The sequence below is a fragment of the Rhinopithecus roxellana genome, chromosome 1 (assembly GCF_007565055.1).
Source record: "Rhinopithecus roxellana isolate Shanxi Qingling chromosome 1, ASM756505v1, whole genome shotgun sequence".
NCBI lineage: Eukaryota > Metazoa > Chordata > Mammalia > Primates > Cercopithecidae > Rhinopithecus > Rhinopithecus roxellana.
The window spans coordinates 143,825,578-143,836,068 of NC_044549.1; the positions used below are offsets into that span (position 1 = coordinate 143,825,578).

Genomic DNA, 10,491 nt, shown 5'->3' on the forward strand with positions numbered 1-10,491 from the left:
AATAGAAAGAGATATGTAAAATAAATAGTTTCCATATGAATAAATTGGAACTAATGTAGACAATTACAGAAGTTTTTATTGAATATAACATCCTGCTTATTAATGTGTTGAATCAATATATGTAGCCAGAAAAATGAAGAAAAGAGATTACATTTAAAATATCAAAATGTCAAAAATATTTGCTTTCTGTTTTTGTGAGCTCTTCCTCTCCTTCCCATTACTGGAAGGAGTTAAATGTTTTTTTTTTTTTTTTTTTTTTTTTTTTTTTTTTTGGCAGAGCTAGCTGAGGTTTTATTTTGGACCAAAAAAAGAAGCAATTGAATTGTTTTATAGCTGGAGGCATGGGCAAGGGGGGTCCCCACGTAGTAAACTCCCCTGTGGGTGGGCTGAGGGCCCTCAGGTGGGTCTCCTGTTCCCAGTGGTACCCTACATAGTGGTCTCCCTCCCAGGCTCTGAGGCAGCACAGGAGGGGCAGGCTGGGTGGGGGTGCCGCAGCTGTTCACTTGGGCAGGACGTCAGAGGACTCGGACACCAGCTTCCCATCGCGTGTCTCGATCTTCTTCACAACCACGGCCCTGGAGGAGCTGGTGCGGCTGAAGGAGCTGGAGCCCGAGCCAGAGCCAAAGCTGGAGCCCAGGCCGTAGCTGAGGCCGGGGCTTGTGAGGCCCCCATAGGCCGAGCTCAGACCACCTGTATAGCCGCTGGTTGTCTTCGTATGAATACTCATGTTCTGCATCCCAGACTCCAGCCGGCTCTCCTCGCCCTCCAGCAGCTTCCTGTAGGTGGCGATCTCAATGTCCAGGGCCAGCTTGACGTTCATCAGCTCCTGGTACTCAGGTAGCTGCCACGCCATGTCTTGCTTGGCCCGCTGCAGGGCGGCCTCCAGCTCAGACAACTTGGCGTTGGCATCCTTAATGGCCAGCTCTCCACGCTGCTCGGCATCTGCAATGGCCGCCTCCAGGGAAGCCCTCTGGCCTTTGAGGCCCTCAATCTCAGCCTGAAGCCGGCTGATGTTCCGGTTCATCTCGGAGATCTCAGTCTTGGTGCGCCGCAGGTCATCCCCGTGCTTCCCAGCCAGGCTCTGCAGCTCCTCATACTTGATCTGGTACATGCTCTCAGCCTCAGCCCGGCTGTGGTTGGCGATCTCCTCTACTGTGCCTTGACCTCAGCGATGATGCTGTCCATGTCCAGGGAGGGGCTGTTGTCCATGGACAGCACCACAGACGTGTCCGAGATCTGGGACTGCAGCTCCCGGATCTCCTCTTCATACAGTTGCCTGAGGAAGTTGATCTCATCAGTCAGCCCTTCCAGGCGAGACTCCAGCTCTACCTTGTTCATGTAAGCTTCATCCACATCCTTCTTGATGAGGACAAATTCATTCTCCATCTCTGTATGTTTATTGATCTCATCCTCATACTTGTTCTTGAAGTCCTCCACCAGCCCCTGCATGTTGCCAAGCTCTGCCTCCAGCTTCAGCTTCTCCTGGCCCAGAGTCTCCAGCTGCCGCCTAAGGTTGTTGATGTAGCTCTCAAACATGTTGTCCATGTTGCTGCGAGCCGTCTTCTGCTGCTGCAGGAGGCTCCACTTGGTCTCCAGCATCTTGTTCTGCTGCTCCAGGAACCGTACCTTGTCTATGAAGGAGGCAAACTTGTTGTTGAGGGTCTTGATCTGCTCCTTCTCCTGGGTGCACACGGCCTGGATGTTGGGGTCCACCTCCAGGTTAAGGGGGCTCAGCAGCCTCTGGTTGACCGTGACTGCGGTGATGCCTCCCATGCCGCTGGCCCCACCATAGCTGCTGCCCAGGCCACCCCGAAAGCTGCTGCTTCCCACTTGGGAGAAGCTCGAGGAGCTGATGCGGGCACCGGGCCCACTCGTGTACGAGTGGCTGCTGAAGGCCCGGGGGCCAGAGGTGGACACCTTGTAGGACTTCTGGGTCACCCTGATGGACATGGTAGAGGCAGGAGTGGAGGCAGGCGGGCCGAACCAGGAGGAGTTCCTAGAAGGAGCGGAGATGGGAGTTAAATGTTTCTAATGTATTACTTTCACACTACTGCGAAGAAACACTACTGATGAGGTTTTAGACTATATATCCTTGCAGATATGTTTCCATGTATTCATAAGTGGGTATGTAGACATTCTTTATATAGACATAGGGATATTTTTCTATATGTTTATGCTTTTTGAATTTATTGTTGACATTATTTGATGTCAATACCCTAGAGATTTAAGTGACTATTTTTAATGACTAAACATATGGAGGTACAATAAATTATTTAACCAAGTCTTTCTTAATAGACGTTTATGGAATTTCATCCTTTTTTTTATATTGAGAATAATTAGTGAACTTACTTTACCTAATTTGCAATAATTACCTAACTACTTTCTTATAATAAATTGTAAATAAATTGGGATTAAAAAGATAGATAGATTTTAAAAAGTGTTTGTACTTTTTAGAAACCAAGTGTGTACCTTTAAATTGTCTTCCAGAAAATCCACACCAATTTCTACCTTTACTATTAATGAGGAGAATTTGTTTGCGCATACCTTCAGCATCACTGAAATTTATACACCTTTTTATTTCTCCTAGCAAATTTCTCTCTAGAAGTCTGGAAAAGCAGAAAGAGAAGAATGAAGAAATGTCTACAAAACTGCTCCTGTCCTTCAGACTACATAGAACCAAACTCTTGCCTTTCATCAGTTTTCCGTTTATACATTAATATATCCTGGTGAAGTTCCTCAACCATTTCTGCAACATTCAATTTTAATTTATATTTGCCCCCATTCTTTCATCGGTGATTTGGACACATGCAGGCTATTGAATATAATCGATACAAATCTCTCACTGATTCCCTTGAGCTATTTCATAGTTCTGCTTTCACAGGCAGGAAACAGTCAAGAAATAATGATTCAGTTATTTCTTAAATATTTCACAATTCTACATTGAATAAAGAAAATGTGAATTCCTAGAAGTTATGGTATTTGTGAAATATTTAATGTCAATTCCCATGAAAAACGTTGACACATCAACAAGCCCAAGTCTCTTAGAATTTCATTCTGCTAGTTCACCGAATTCCCAAATTATCGGGGGACCCCACACCCGATATTCAACATGGGTTCTTTTCTATTTCCCTAAGTGTCTCAGTTGGTCTGAGAAATAAAGGGAAAGAGTACAAGAGAGAGAAATTTTAAAGCTGGGTGTCCGGGGGAGACATTGCATCTCAGCAGGTTCCATGATGCTCCCTGAGCCATAAAACCAGCAAGTTTTTATTAGTGATTTTCAAAAGGGGAGGGAGTGCACGAATAGGGTGTGGGTCACAGAGATCACATATTTCACAAGGTAATAAAGTATCACAAAGCAAATGAAGGCAGGGCGAGATCACAGGACCACAGGCTGGGGCGAAATTAAAATTGCTAATGAAGTTTCGGGCATGCATTATCATTGATAACATCTTATCAGGAGAAAGGGTTTGAGAGCAGACAACCTGTCTGACTAAAATTTATGAGGTGAGAATTTCCTTGTCCTAATAAGCCTGGGAGCACTACAGGAGACTGGGACTTATTTCATCCCTTTGGCTTCGACCGTAAAAGACAGCCGCCTCCAAGGGGACAGTTCATAGGCCTACCCTCAGGGGCACATTCTCTTTCTCAGGGATGTTCCTTGCTGAGAAAAAGAATTCAGCGATATTTCTCCTTGTTAGGCAAGGACCCAGACCTGACATGGCGGCACCACTCAGCGTAGCAGGGCCTTTGTTTCAGCAGGCCCTTTGTTTCAAGACTTCCCTCCCTCTTTGAACACACCCTCAGACTTACATACATCAGAGGTTCCAGCTGGGCAGTCACAGTCCCCCATGACCTGCAGCTCACCTGCATTCCACAAGTTCGTAAACAGCAGTTTCGGTTGACAGTTTCCAAAGACCCCTTCCTCACGACCCTTACTCAGCTCCTGCCCTAGTAGTTTCAAGACCCCCCAGGCCCTATTTGCACAACCAGCTTCCCTACCTCTCAGGCTATAAGAAGACCCTACCCTCCTCCCTCAGCGCGACTTCCTCAGCCCACACCTATGGACCAAGGAACCTCACCCACAAGCCCTAATAAAAGGCTATTCTCACTGCCATTTGCCTTGTGTCTTCGTTCCCGGTTAGGCTCCAGCCTCAGTTTACCTTTACATTGGTGCCGAAACCCGGGAGGAGACCCCCCTCCCTGGACGGTTGCTGGGTTGGATAGGCTCTCCTCTCCCCAAGCCAGGAACTCCTTTCGGAGCCGGGAGCCATTTCACCAAATCCAAGACTCAATTCGATCACTGCTGGGTAAGTTTCCCCTCTGTCCTGAAGGCTCTCTCCGAGAGTCCCTGTCCAAAATGTGTGGCCACGTCAGGGGCTCTCTCCGGTCAGCTGTGACCTCAGCACCGGGGACTAGGAGACGTCCAACCTCCCTGGGAGCCACCATACCCCGCACTCCGCGTGGCAGTGGGAGGACACTCCCATTGCCTCTGGACTGCCCGCCTTGAGACCATGGGAACTACCCAGTCCAAACCAAACTGAAAAATCTCCTCTGGGGTGCCTCTTAGCAAATCTCCAGATTTTAAGTCTCAGCCAAGACATAAAAGGAAAGCAGCTCATTTTCTTCTGCACAATAGCATGGCCACAATATAAACTGGATAATCAGTCTCAGTGGCCTGCAGAAGGCACTCTAGACTTTAACATTCTCACAGATCTGACCAACTTCTGCAAGAGACTAGGCAAATGGTCTGAGATACCCTATGTTCAGGCCTTTTGGGACTTGCATTCTCGCCCAGATCTCTGTGCTCAATGCTCATTAGCTCAGGTCCTACTTGCAAAGTCTCTTCCCTTGAGCAAGGAGAGGGATGATTCCTCCTCTTTTTCTGAGCCTCCTGACACCCTATCCCGGCCACCCCTCCGGTCTCCCACTCAACCTCCTCCTTACCCTGACCCACTGTTATCCCCGTCCTTGTCAACGCCTCCCCACCCCTCCCGCCCTCCTATGCCCTTACCAAACCCGACAGATTCTGTCTCCCCTACCTCCACCTCCTCCCCTTCCTCGCCTGTCTCAGCCCATACTCGGTCCAGGACCGACCTCCTGTGTCCCTTACGAGGGGTAGCAGGTGCCGAAGGAGTAGTCCGGGTCCATATGCCATTTTCATTGGCAGACTTGTCTAAGGTTGAGGAGCATGCAGGCTCCTTTTTGGCCAATCCTACTCGTTATATCAAAGAGTTTAGGTATCTATGCCAGGCATGTGATCTTACCTGGCACGACCTTCATGTCGTTATGACCTCAACCCTGTCTTCTGAGGAGCAGGAACACATCCTAGCGGCAGCCAGGCAGCATGCTAACCAGGTTCATTTAACTGACCCTGCCATGCCAGTCGGCACCGAGGCAGTGCCTTCGGCTGAGCCTGACTGGGACTACCAGGTAGGGCAGGCAGGCCACTGTCACCGAGACATGATGGTTCAGTGCCTTCTTGCCGGCATGCAGGCAGCCTCTAACAAATCAGTCAACTTTAACAAACTAAAGGAGGTAGTCCAAGGTGCAGATGAAAATCCAGCTGTTTTTCTTAACTGGCTGACTGAGTCACTTATTCAGTACACCCACCTTGACCCTGCCTCCCCCGCAGCGGGGACCGTCTTGGCCTCATATTTCATTTCTCAGTCAGCCCCCAATATCCAAAAAAAGTTAAAAAAGGTGGAGGAGGGCCCTCTAACTCCCATCCAGGATTTAGTCAAACTGACCTTCAAGGTCTACAACTCCAGGGAGGAAGCAGCTGAGGCCCAATGACAGGCCAGGCTAAAACAGAAGGTACAACTCCAAACCCAGGCCTTGGTAGCAGCCCTGAGGCCGGCCAGCTCCAGGAGCTCCCAGAAAAGAGGTACTACCCGAGCACCACCTGGTGCCTGCTTCAAGTGCAGCAACGACAGCCACTGGGCCAGGCAGTGCCCTAACCCAAAGGAGCCAACCCACCCCTGTCCAAACTGTCGGCAGATGGGCCACTGGAAGTCAGACTGCCCTGACCTAAGGACGGTCGCTGCACCTCCACGTGATGACCCTCCTCCAGGTATTGGAGGCGCCTTCCAGCTCCTCAACACTGATGAAGATTGAAGAGGCCTAGACTCGGGGACCCCTCTGACTCTCGCAGAGCCCAGGGTCATGCTCCAGGTAGTGGGTAAGTCCATATCCTTCCTTATTGACATGGGGGCTACCTACTCTGTTTTGCCTTCCTTCAGTGGCCCCAGCCACCCCTCCATTGTCACAGTCATGGGAATTGACGGCACTCCCTTCACCTACCACCAGACTCCTCCTCTGTCTTGCCGCCTGGATGGCTCCCTCTTCTCACACTCATTTCTTATCATTGCTTTGTGTCCAGTCCCCTTGTTAGGACGAGACTGGAGCCTCAGTTCACTTCCGACCCAACCCCTCCCCACACCTCACATTCCTCTTCCCCCTCCCCTCACCTGACAGACGTCACCAGGCTGATCCCCACTCCTGTTTCCAGTCCCCATCAACCCTAAAGTATGGGACACCTCCACCCTGATCATTGCCCAGCACCACACTCCGGTCCACATCCGGCTAAAAGACCCTTCCAAGTTCCCTTCTAGACCCCAGTTCACTATCTCTCTTGAACATTGACAGGGATTAAAACCTATCATTACACGCCTGCTCCAACAGCACATTCTAGTTCCAGCCAACTCACCATGCAATACTCCTATCCTGCCTGTATGGAAAAACTCTGGGGCCTATCGTCTCATGTAGGACGTGCGCCTCATCAATGAGGCAGTAGTCCTTACCTTTCCAGTCGTTCCTAATCCATATACACTCCTCTCGTGCGTTCCCCCTGACACCACACATTTCACTGTCGTTGACCTGAAAGATGCTTTCTTTACCATCCCTCTACACCCAGACTGCCACTTTCTGTTTGCCTTCACATGGGAGGACCCAGACACTCATGTTTCTTCGCAGTTGACCTGGACTGTCTTGCCTCAAGGGTTCCAAGATAGCCCCCATTTTTTCAGACAGGCACTGGCACAGGACAACCTCCTCTGCCCCCTAACCCATAGCACCCTTCTACAATACGTAGATGATCTATTATTATGTAGTCCTTCCTGGGAATGCTCCCTTGCGGACACTGCTACACTTTTAAATTTTCTAGGTGACTGAGGTTATCGGGTTACCCTGGCTAAGGTTCAACTTTGCACCCCTTCTGTCACCTACCTAGGCATACTACTCACATCCACTACGAAAAGCCTTACGGCAGATAGAATAAGCCTCATTAAAACTCTCCAGCCTCCTCAGGATGTGGAAGAGATCTTGTCCTTCCTAGGACTGGTAGGGTATTTCAGGCATTAGATTCCCAACTTCGGGGTCCTAGCTAAAGCCCCTCTACCAGGCTGCCAGGGAGGCACCCACGGGACCGCTGTCCGACCCCTCCTTGGTTGTCAACTCTTTCAAGAAGCTTCAGGACTGTCTCCTTTCTGCCCCTGCTCTCTCTCTCCCCAACCCCCTTCAGCCCTTTCATCTATTCACTGAGGAGCGCCAGAAGGTAGCCAAACTGGCCTCCTAGCCCACCCCGTTGGATCCACATACCAGGCTGTGGCCTATCTCTCCAAGCAGTTAGATCCCACAGTCCAAGGCTGGCAACCTTGTCTGCGAACCCTGGCAGCTGACGCAGAACTTACCCAAGAAGCCCTCAAGCTTACCCTAGGACATCCTTTCACAGTCTACTCTTCTCACTGACTGTCAGATCTCATCATACACAAGTGTCTCAGCCATCTCACCCCATCCCGGCTTCAACAGTTCCACCTGCTATTCATTGAAAACCCTCACATCACTCTCACCACCTCACCCCCTCTAAATCCTGCTACCCTCTTGCCCACTCCAGGACATGATTCTGCCCCCACACATTCCTGCCTGGAAGTTCTTACCACCTTGCCACCCGCCCGCTTCGGTCTTTCCGATCAGCCATTAAAACACCCAGACCATACCCTGTTTGTAGATGGGAGCTCTGTCTTAACCCCCGATGGCCGCAGACAGGCAGCATACGCTGTCGTAACAGCAACCCAAATGGTTGAAACCAGGCCCTTGCCTCTAGGCACCACCTCCCAGAAGACTGAACTCACTGCCCTTACTCGTGCCTTACTTCTCTCTGAAGGGCAGAGGGTTAATATCTATACAGACTCTAAATATGCTTACCTTATTGCACATACTCACTCTATTCTCTGGCAAGAGCACGGGTTTCTTACCACCAAAGGGACGCCAGTAGTCAATGGACCACATATACAGAGGTTGCTTGATGCTCTCCAGGCCCCCAAAGAAGTAGCCATCATCCACTGCAAAAGCCACCAGCATTCTAAGGACCCTGTGTCACAAGGTAACAGCCTAGCTGACTCCACCGCACGGGCCACTGCCCTCACTTCCCCCCCTCCCCGAGCACCTTTACTCTTTCTTTCCCCCACATATTCCCCCGACTACTCTTCTCAAGAACTTCAAACCCTGCTGGCCCACCCCAGTGTTACCCGAAACAAGGATGGGTGGGTGTTCATTGACAGCCGAATAGCGCTCGCTCAGACTCAGGCAGTACATATACTGACCAACATACACTGCTCTCTCCACATAGGACCCAAGGCTATGTATAACTTCCTAGAACCTATCTTTCACCTTCGCTCACTGCAGACCCAAATTAAGAAAGTACATCAACAATGTGCCACCTGTTCAGCCACTAACCCCCAAGGAAGGCTCAGACACCCAGGGCCTACTCATCAGCTAAGAGGCCACCAGCCAGGAGAAGATTGGCAACTTGATTTTACTCACATGCCCCGACATAAAAAATTTTGCTACTGGCTGACCTTAGTTGACACCTTCTCAGGATAGATTGAGGCTTTCCCCACCACTTGAGAGACTGCAGAAGTTGTGGCAACTATTCTCCTAGAGCACATCGTCTCCAGGTTCGGTCTCCCCTGAAACATCCAATCAGACAATGGTCCGGCTTTCATTTCCAAACTCACCCAGCAGGTGGCAGCCGCACTCCAGATTACCTGGAAACTCCACATTCCCTACCATCCGCAGTCATCTGGTAAGGTAGAACGCACAAACGGCCTCCTTAAAGTGCATCTAACCAAGCTCACTCTAGAAACCTGCCTCTCGTGGATAACTCTCCCTCCTCTGGCTCTTACGTGTCTCAGGGCAGCTCCTCAGGCCCCCAGAGGGCTCAGCCCTTTTGAGCTACTGTAGGGATGCCCATTCCTCTTCCAGGAGCTGCCAGCCCTCTCCCCTCCCTTAGACTCCTACCTCCCTTACTTAACCCTCCTACGCAAGCTTCTAAGAAAACACACAGACCGGTGTCTCCCCACACCCATTTCCCCAAACCCTAAAAATCCCGCCATTGTAGCACCAGGACACCTAGTACTAGACAAGCAGCTGCAGCCCCGAGCCTTATCTTCCCAGTGGGAAGGACCATATACCGTAATCCTTACCACACCCACTGCTGCCAAACTCCTCAGCATTCCCTCCTGGTATCATCTGTCCCAGCTGGAAAAAACACCCACCCAGCATGATTCCAGGTGGACGGCTCAGGCTGTTGCCCCTACTAAACTACGACTTACGCTTGCCAGTAACGACCCTCTGCCTAACCTTCCTCAGCTATCCAGTACTCCTGAGACTAGGTAAGACTCCTAACCAAACTCCCCCCGTCAACCCATTCCACTGGAGATTCTATCTGTCAGAAACCTGGACCCAAAACAATCACATAAGTTCCCTCATCTTAGCCACAGTTGACTGCCTGCCCCGGGGGTGCCAGAGTCAGGTTACCTTTAACTGCTCTGCCTTTAACAGTTGCCCTGACTGGTGGAACCCAGTCATATGCTTTCTCTATGATCAAGTAGAATATAACTGTCTCAATTACTGGGTAGAAACCAATGGAGGGTGTCCATATCATTATTGTAACATGCATTTTACTCACCTTGACATGTCATACACCAAGTGGCAGTAACTGGCATCAACAGTTCGGTTAGTCAGATTATACGGAGGAGGAGAAGTGCCTATATTCTTCCTTACCATTCCTCACCCGTGGGACCCTCGGTGAACATCAGGTATAGAGGCTCGCCTTTACCGGCATGGCTACGAATCTTATCCCGTAGCCCGACTCAAGATTTATAGAGCCTACGTCAGGGTCACAAGCAGCCTCATCAGCCTGGCCTCCGACATCAAACAACAAGAAAAAGTCATCTCAGCTCTAGCCAACCCAGACAACACAGCCAACTCAGACAACAAGCCTCAGGGCACCGGTAACCCTTTTTCTTGGCTAACCCTAGTCAGAGAAGGGGCCCAGGTAGTACAAATGGTCGGAGTGCACAACATGTCCCATTGTTTCTTGTGTGCAGCATTAAATAAGCCCCCAATGGTTGCGGTACCTTTTTACCTAGCCCTTTTAACTCCTCCAACGTAACCCCCTCCTTTCCCCTTCCCAGCCAAGCCCTAGGGGAA

General features: G+C 50.2%; 1 pseudogene across 1 annotated transcript; it reads right to left on the reverse strand.

Annotated features, from left to right (window-relative positions):
* Nucleotides 1-236: 236 nt before the first annotated feature.
* LOC104655572 lies at nt 237-10,236 on the reverse strand (annotated as a pseudogene). The gene is made up of 2 exons (XR_004057888.1): nt 9,968-10,236; nt 237-1,996 (listed from the first exon to the last, which is right to left on the reverse strand). The product of XR_004057888.1 is annotated as a keratin, type II cytoskeletal 8-like (transcript).
* Nucleotides 10,237-10,491: the final 255 nt, after the last annotated feature.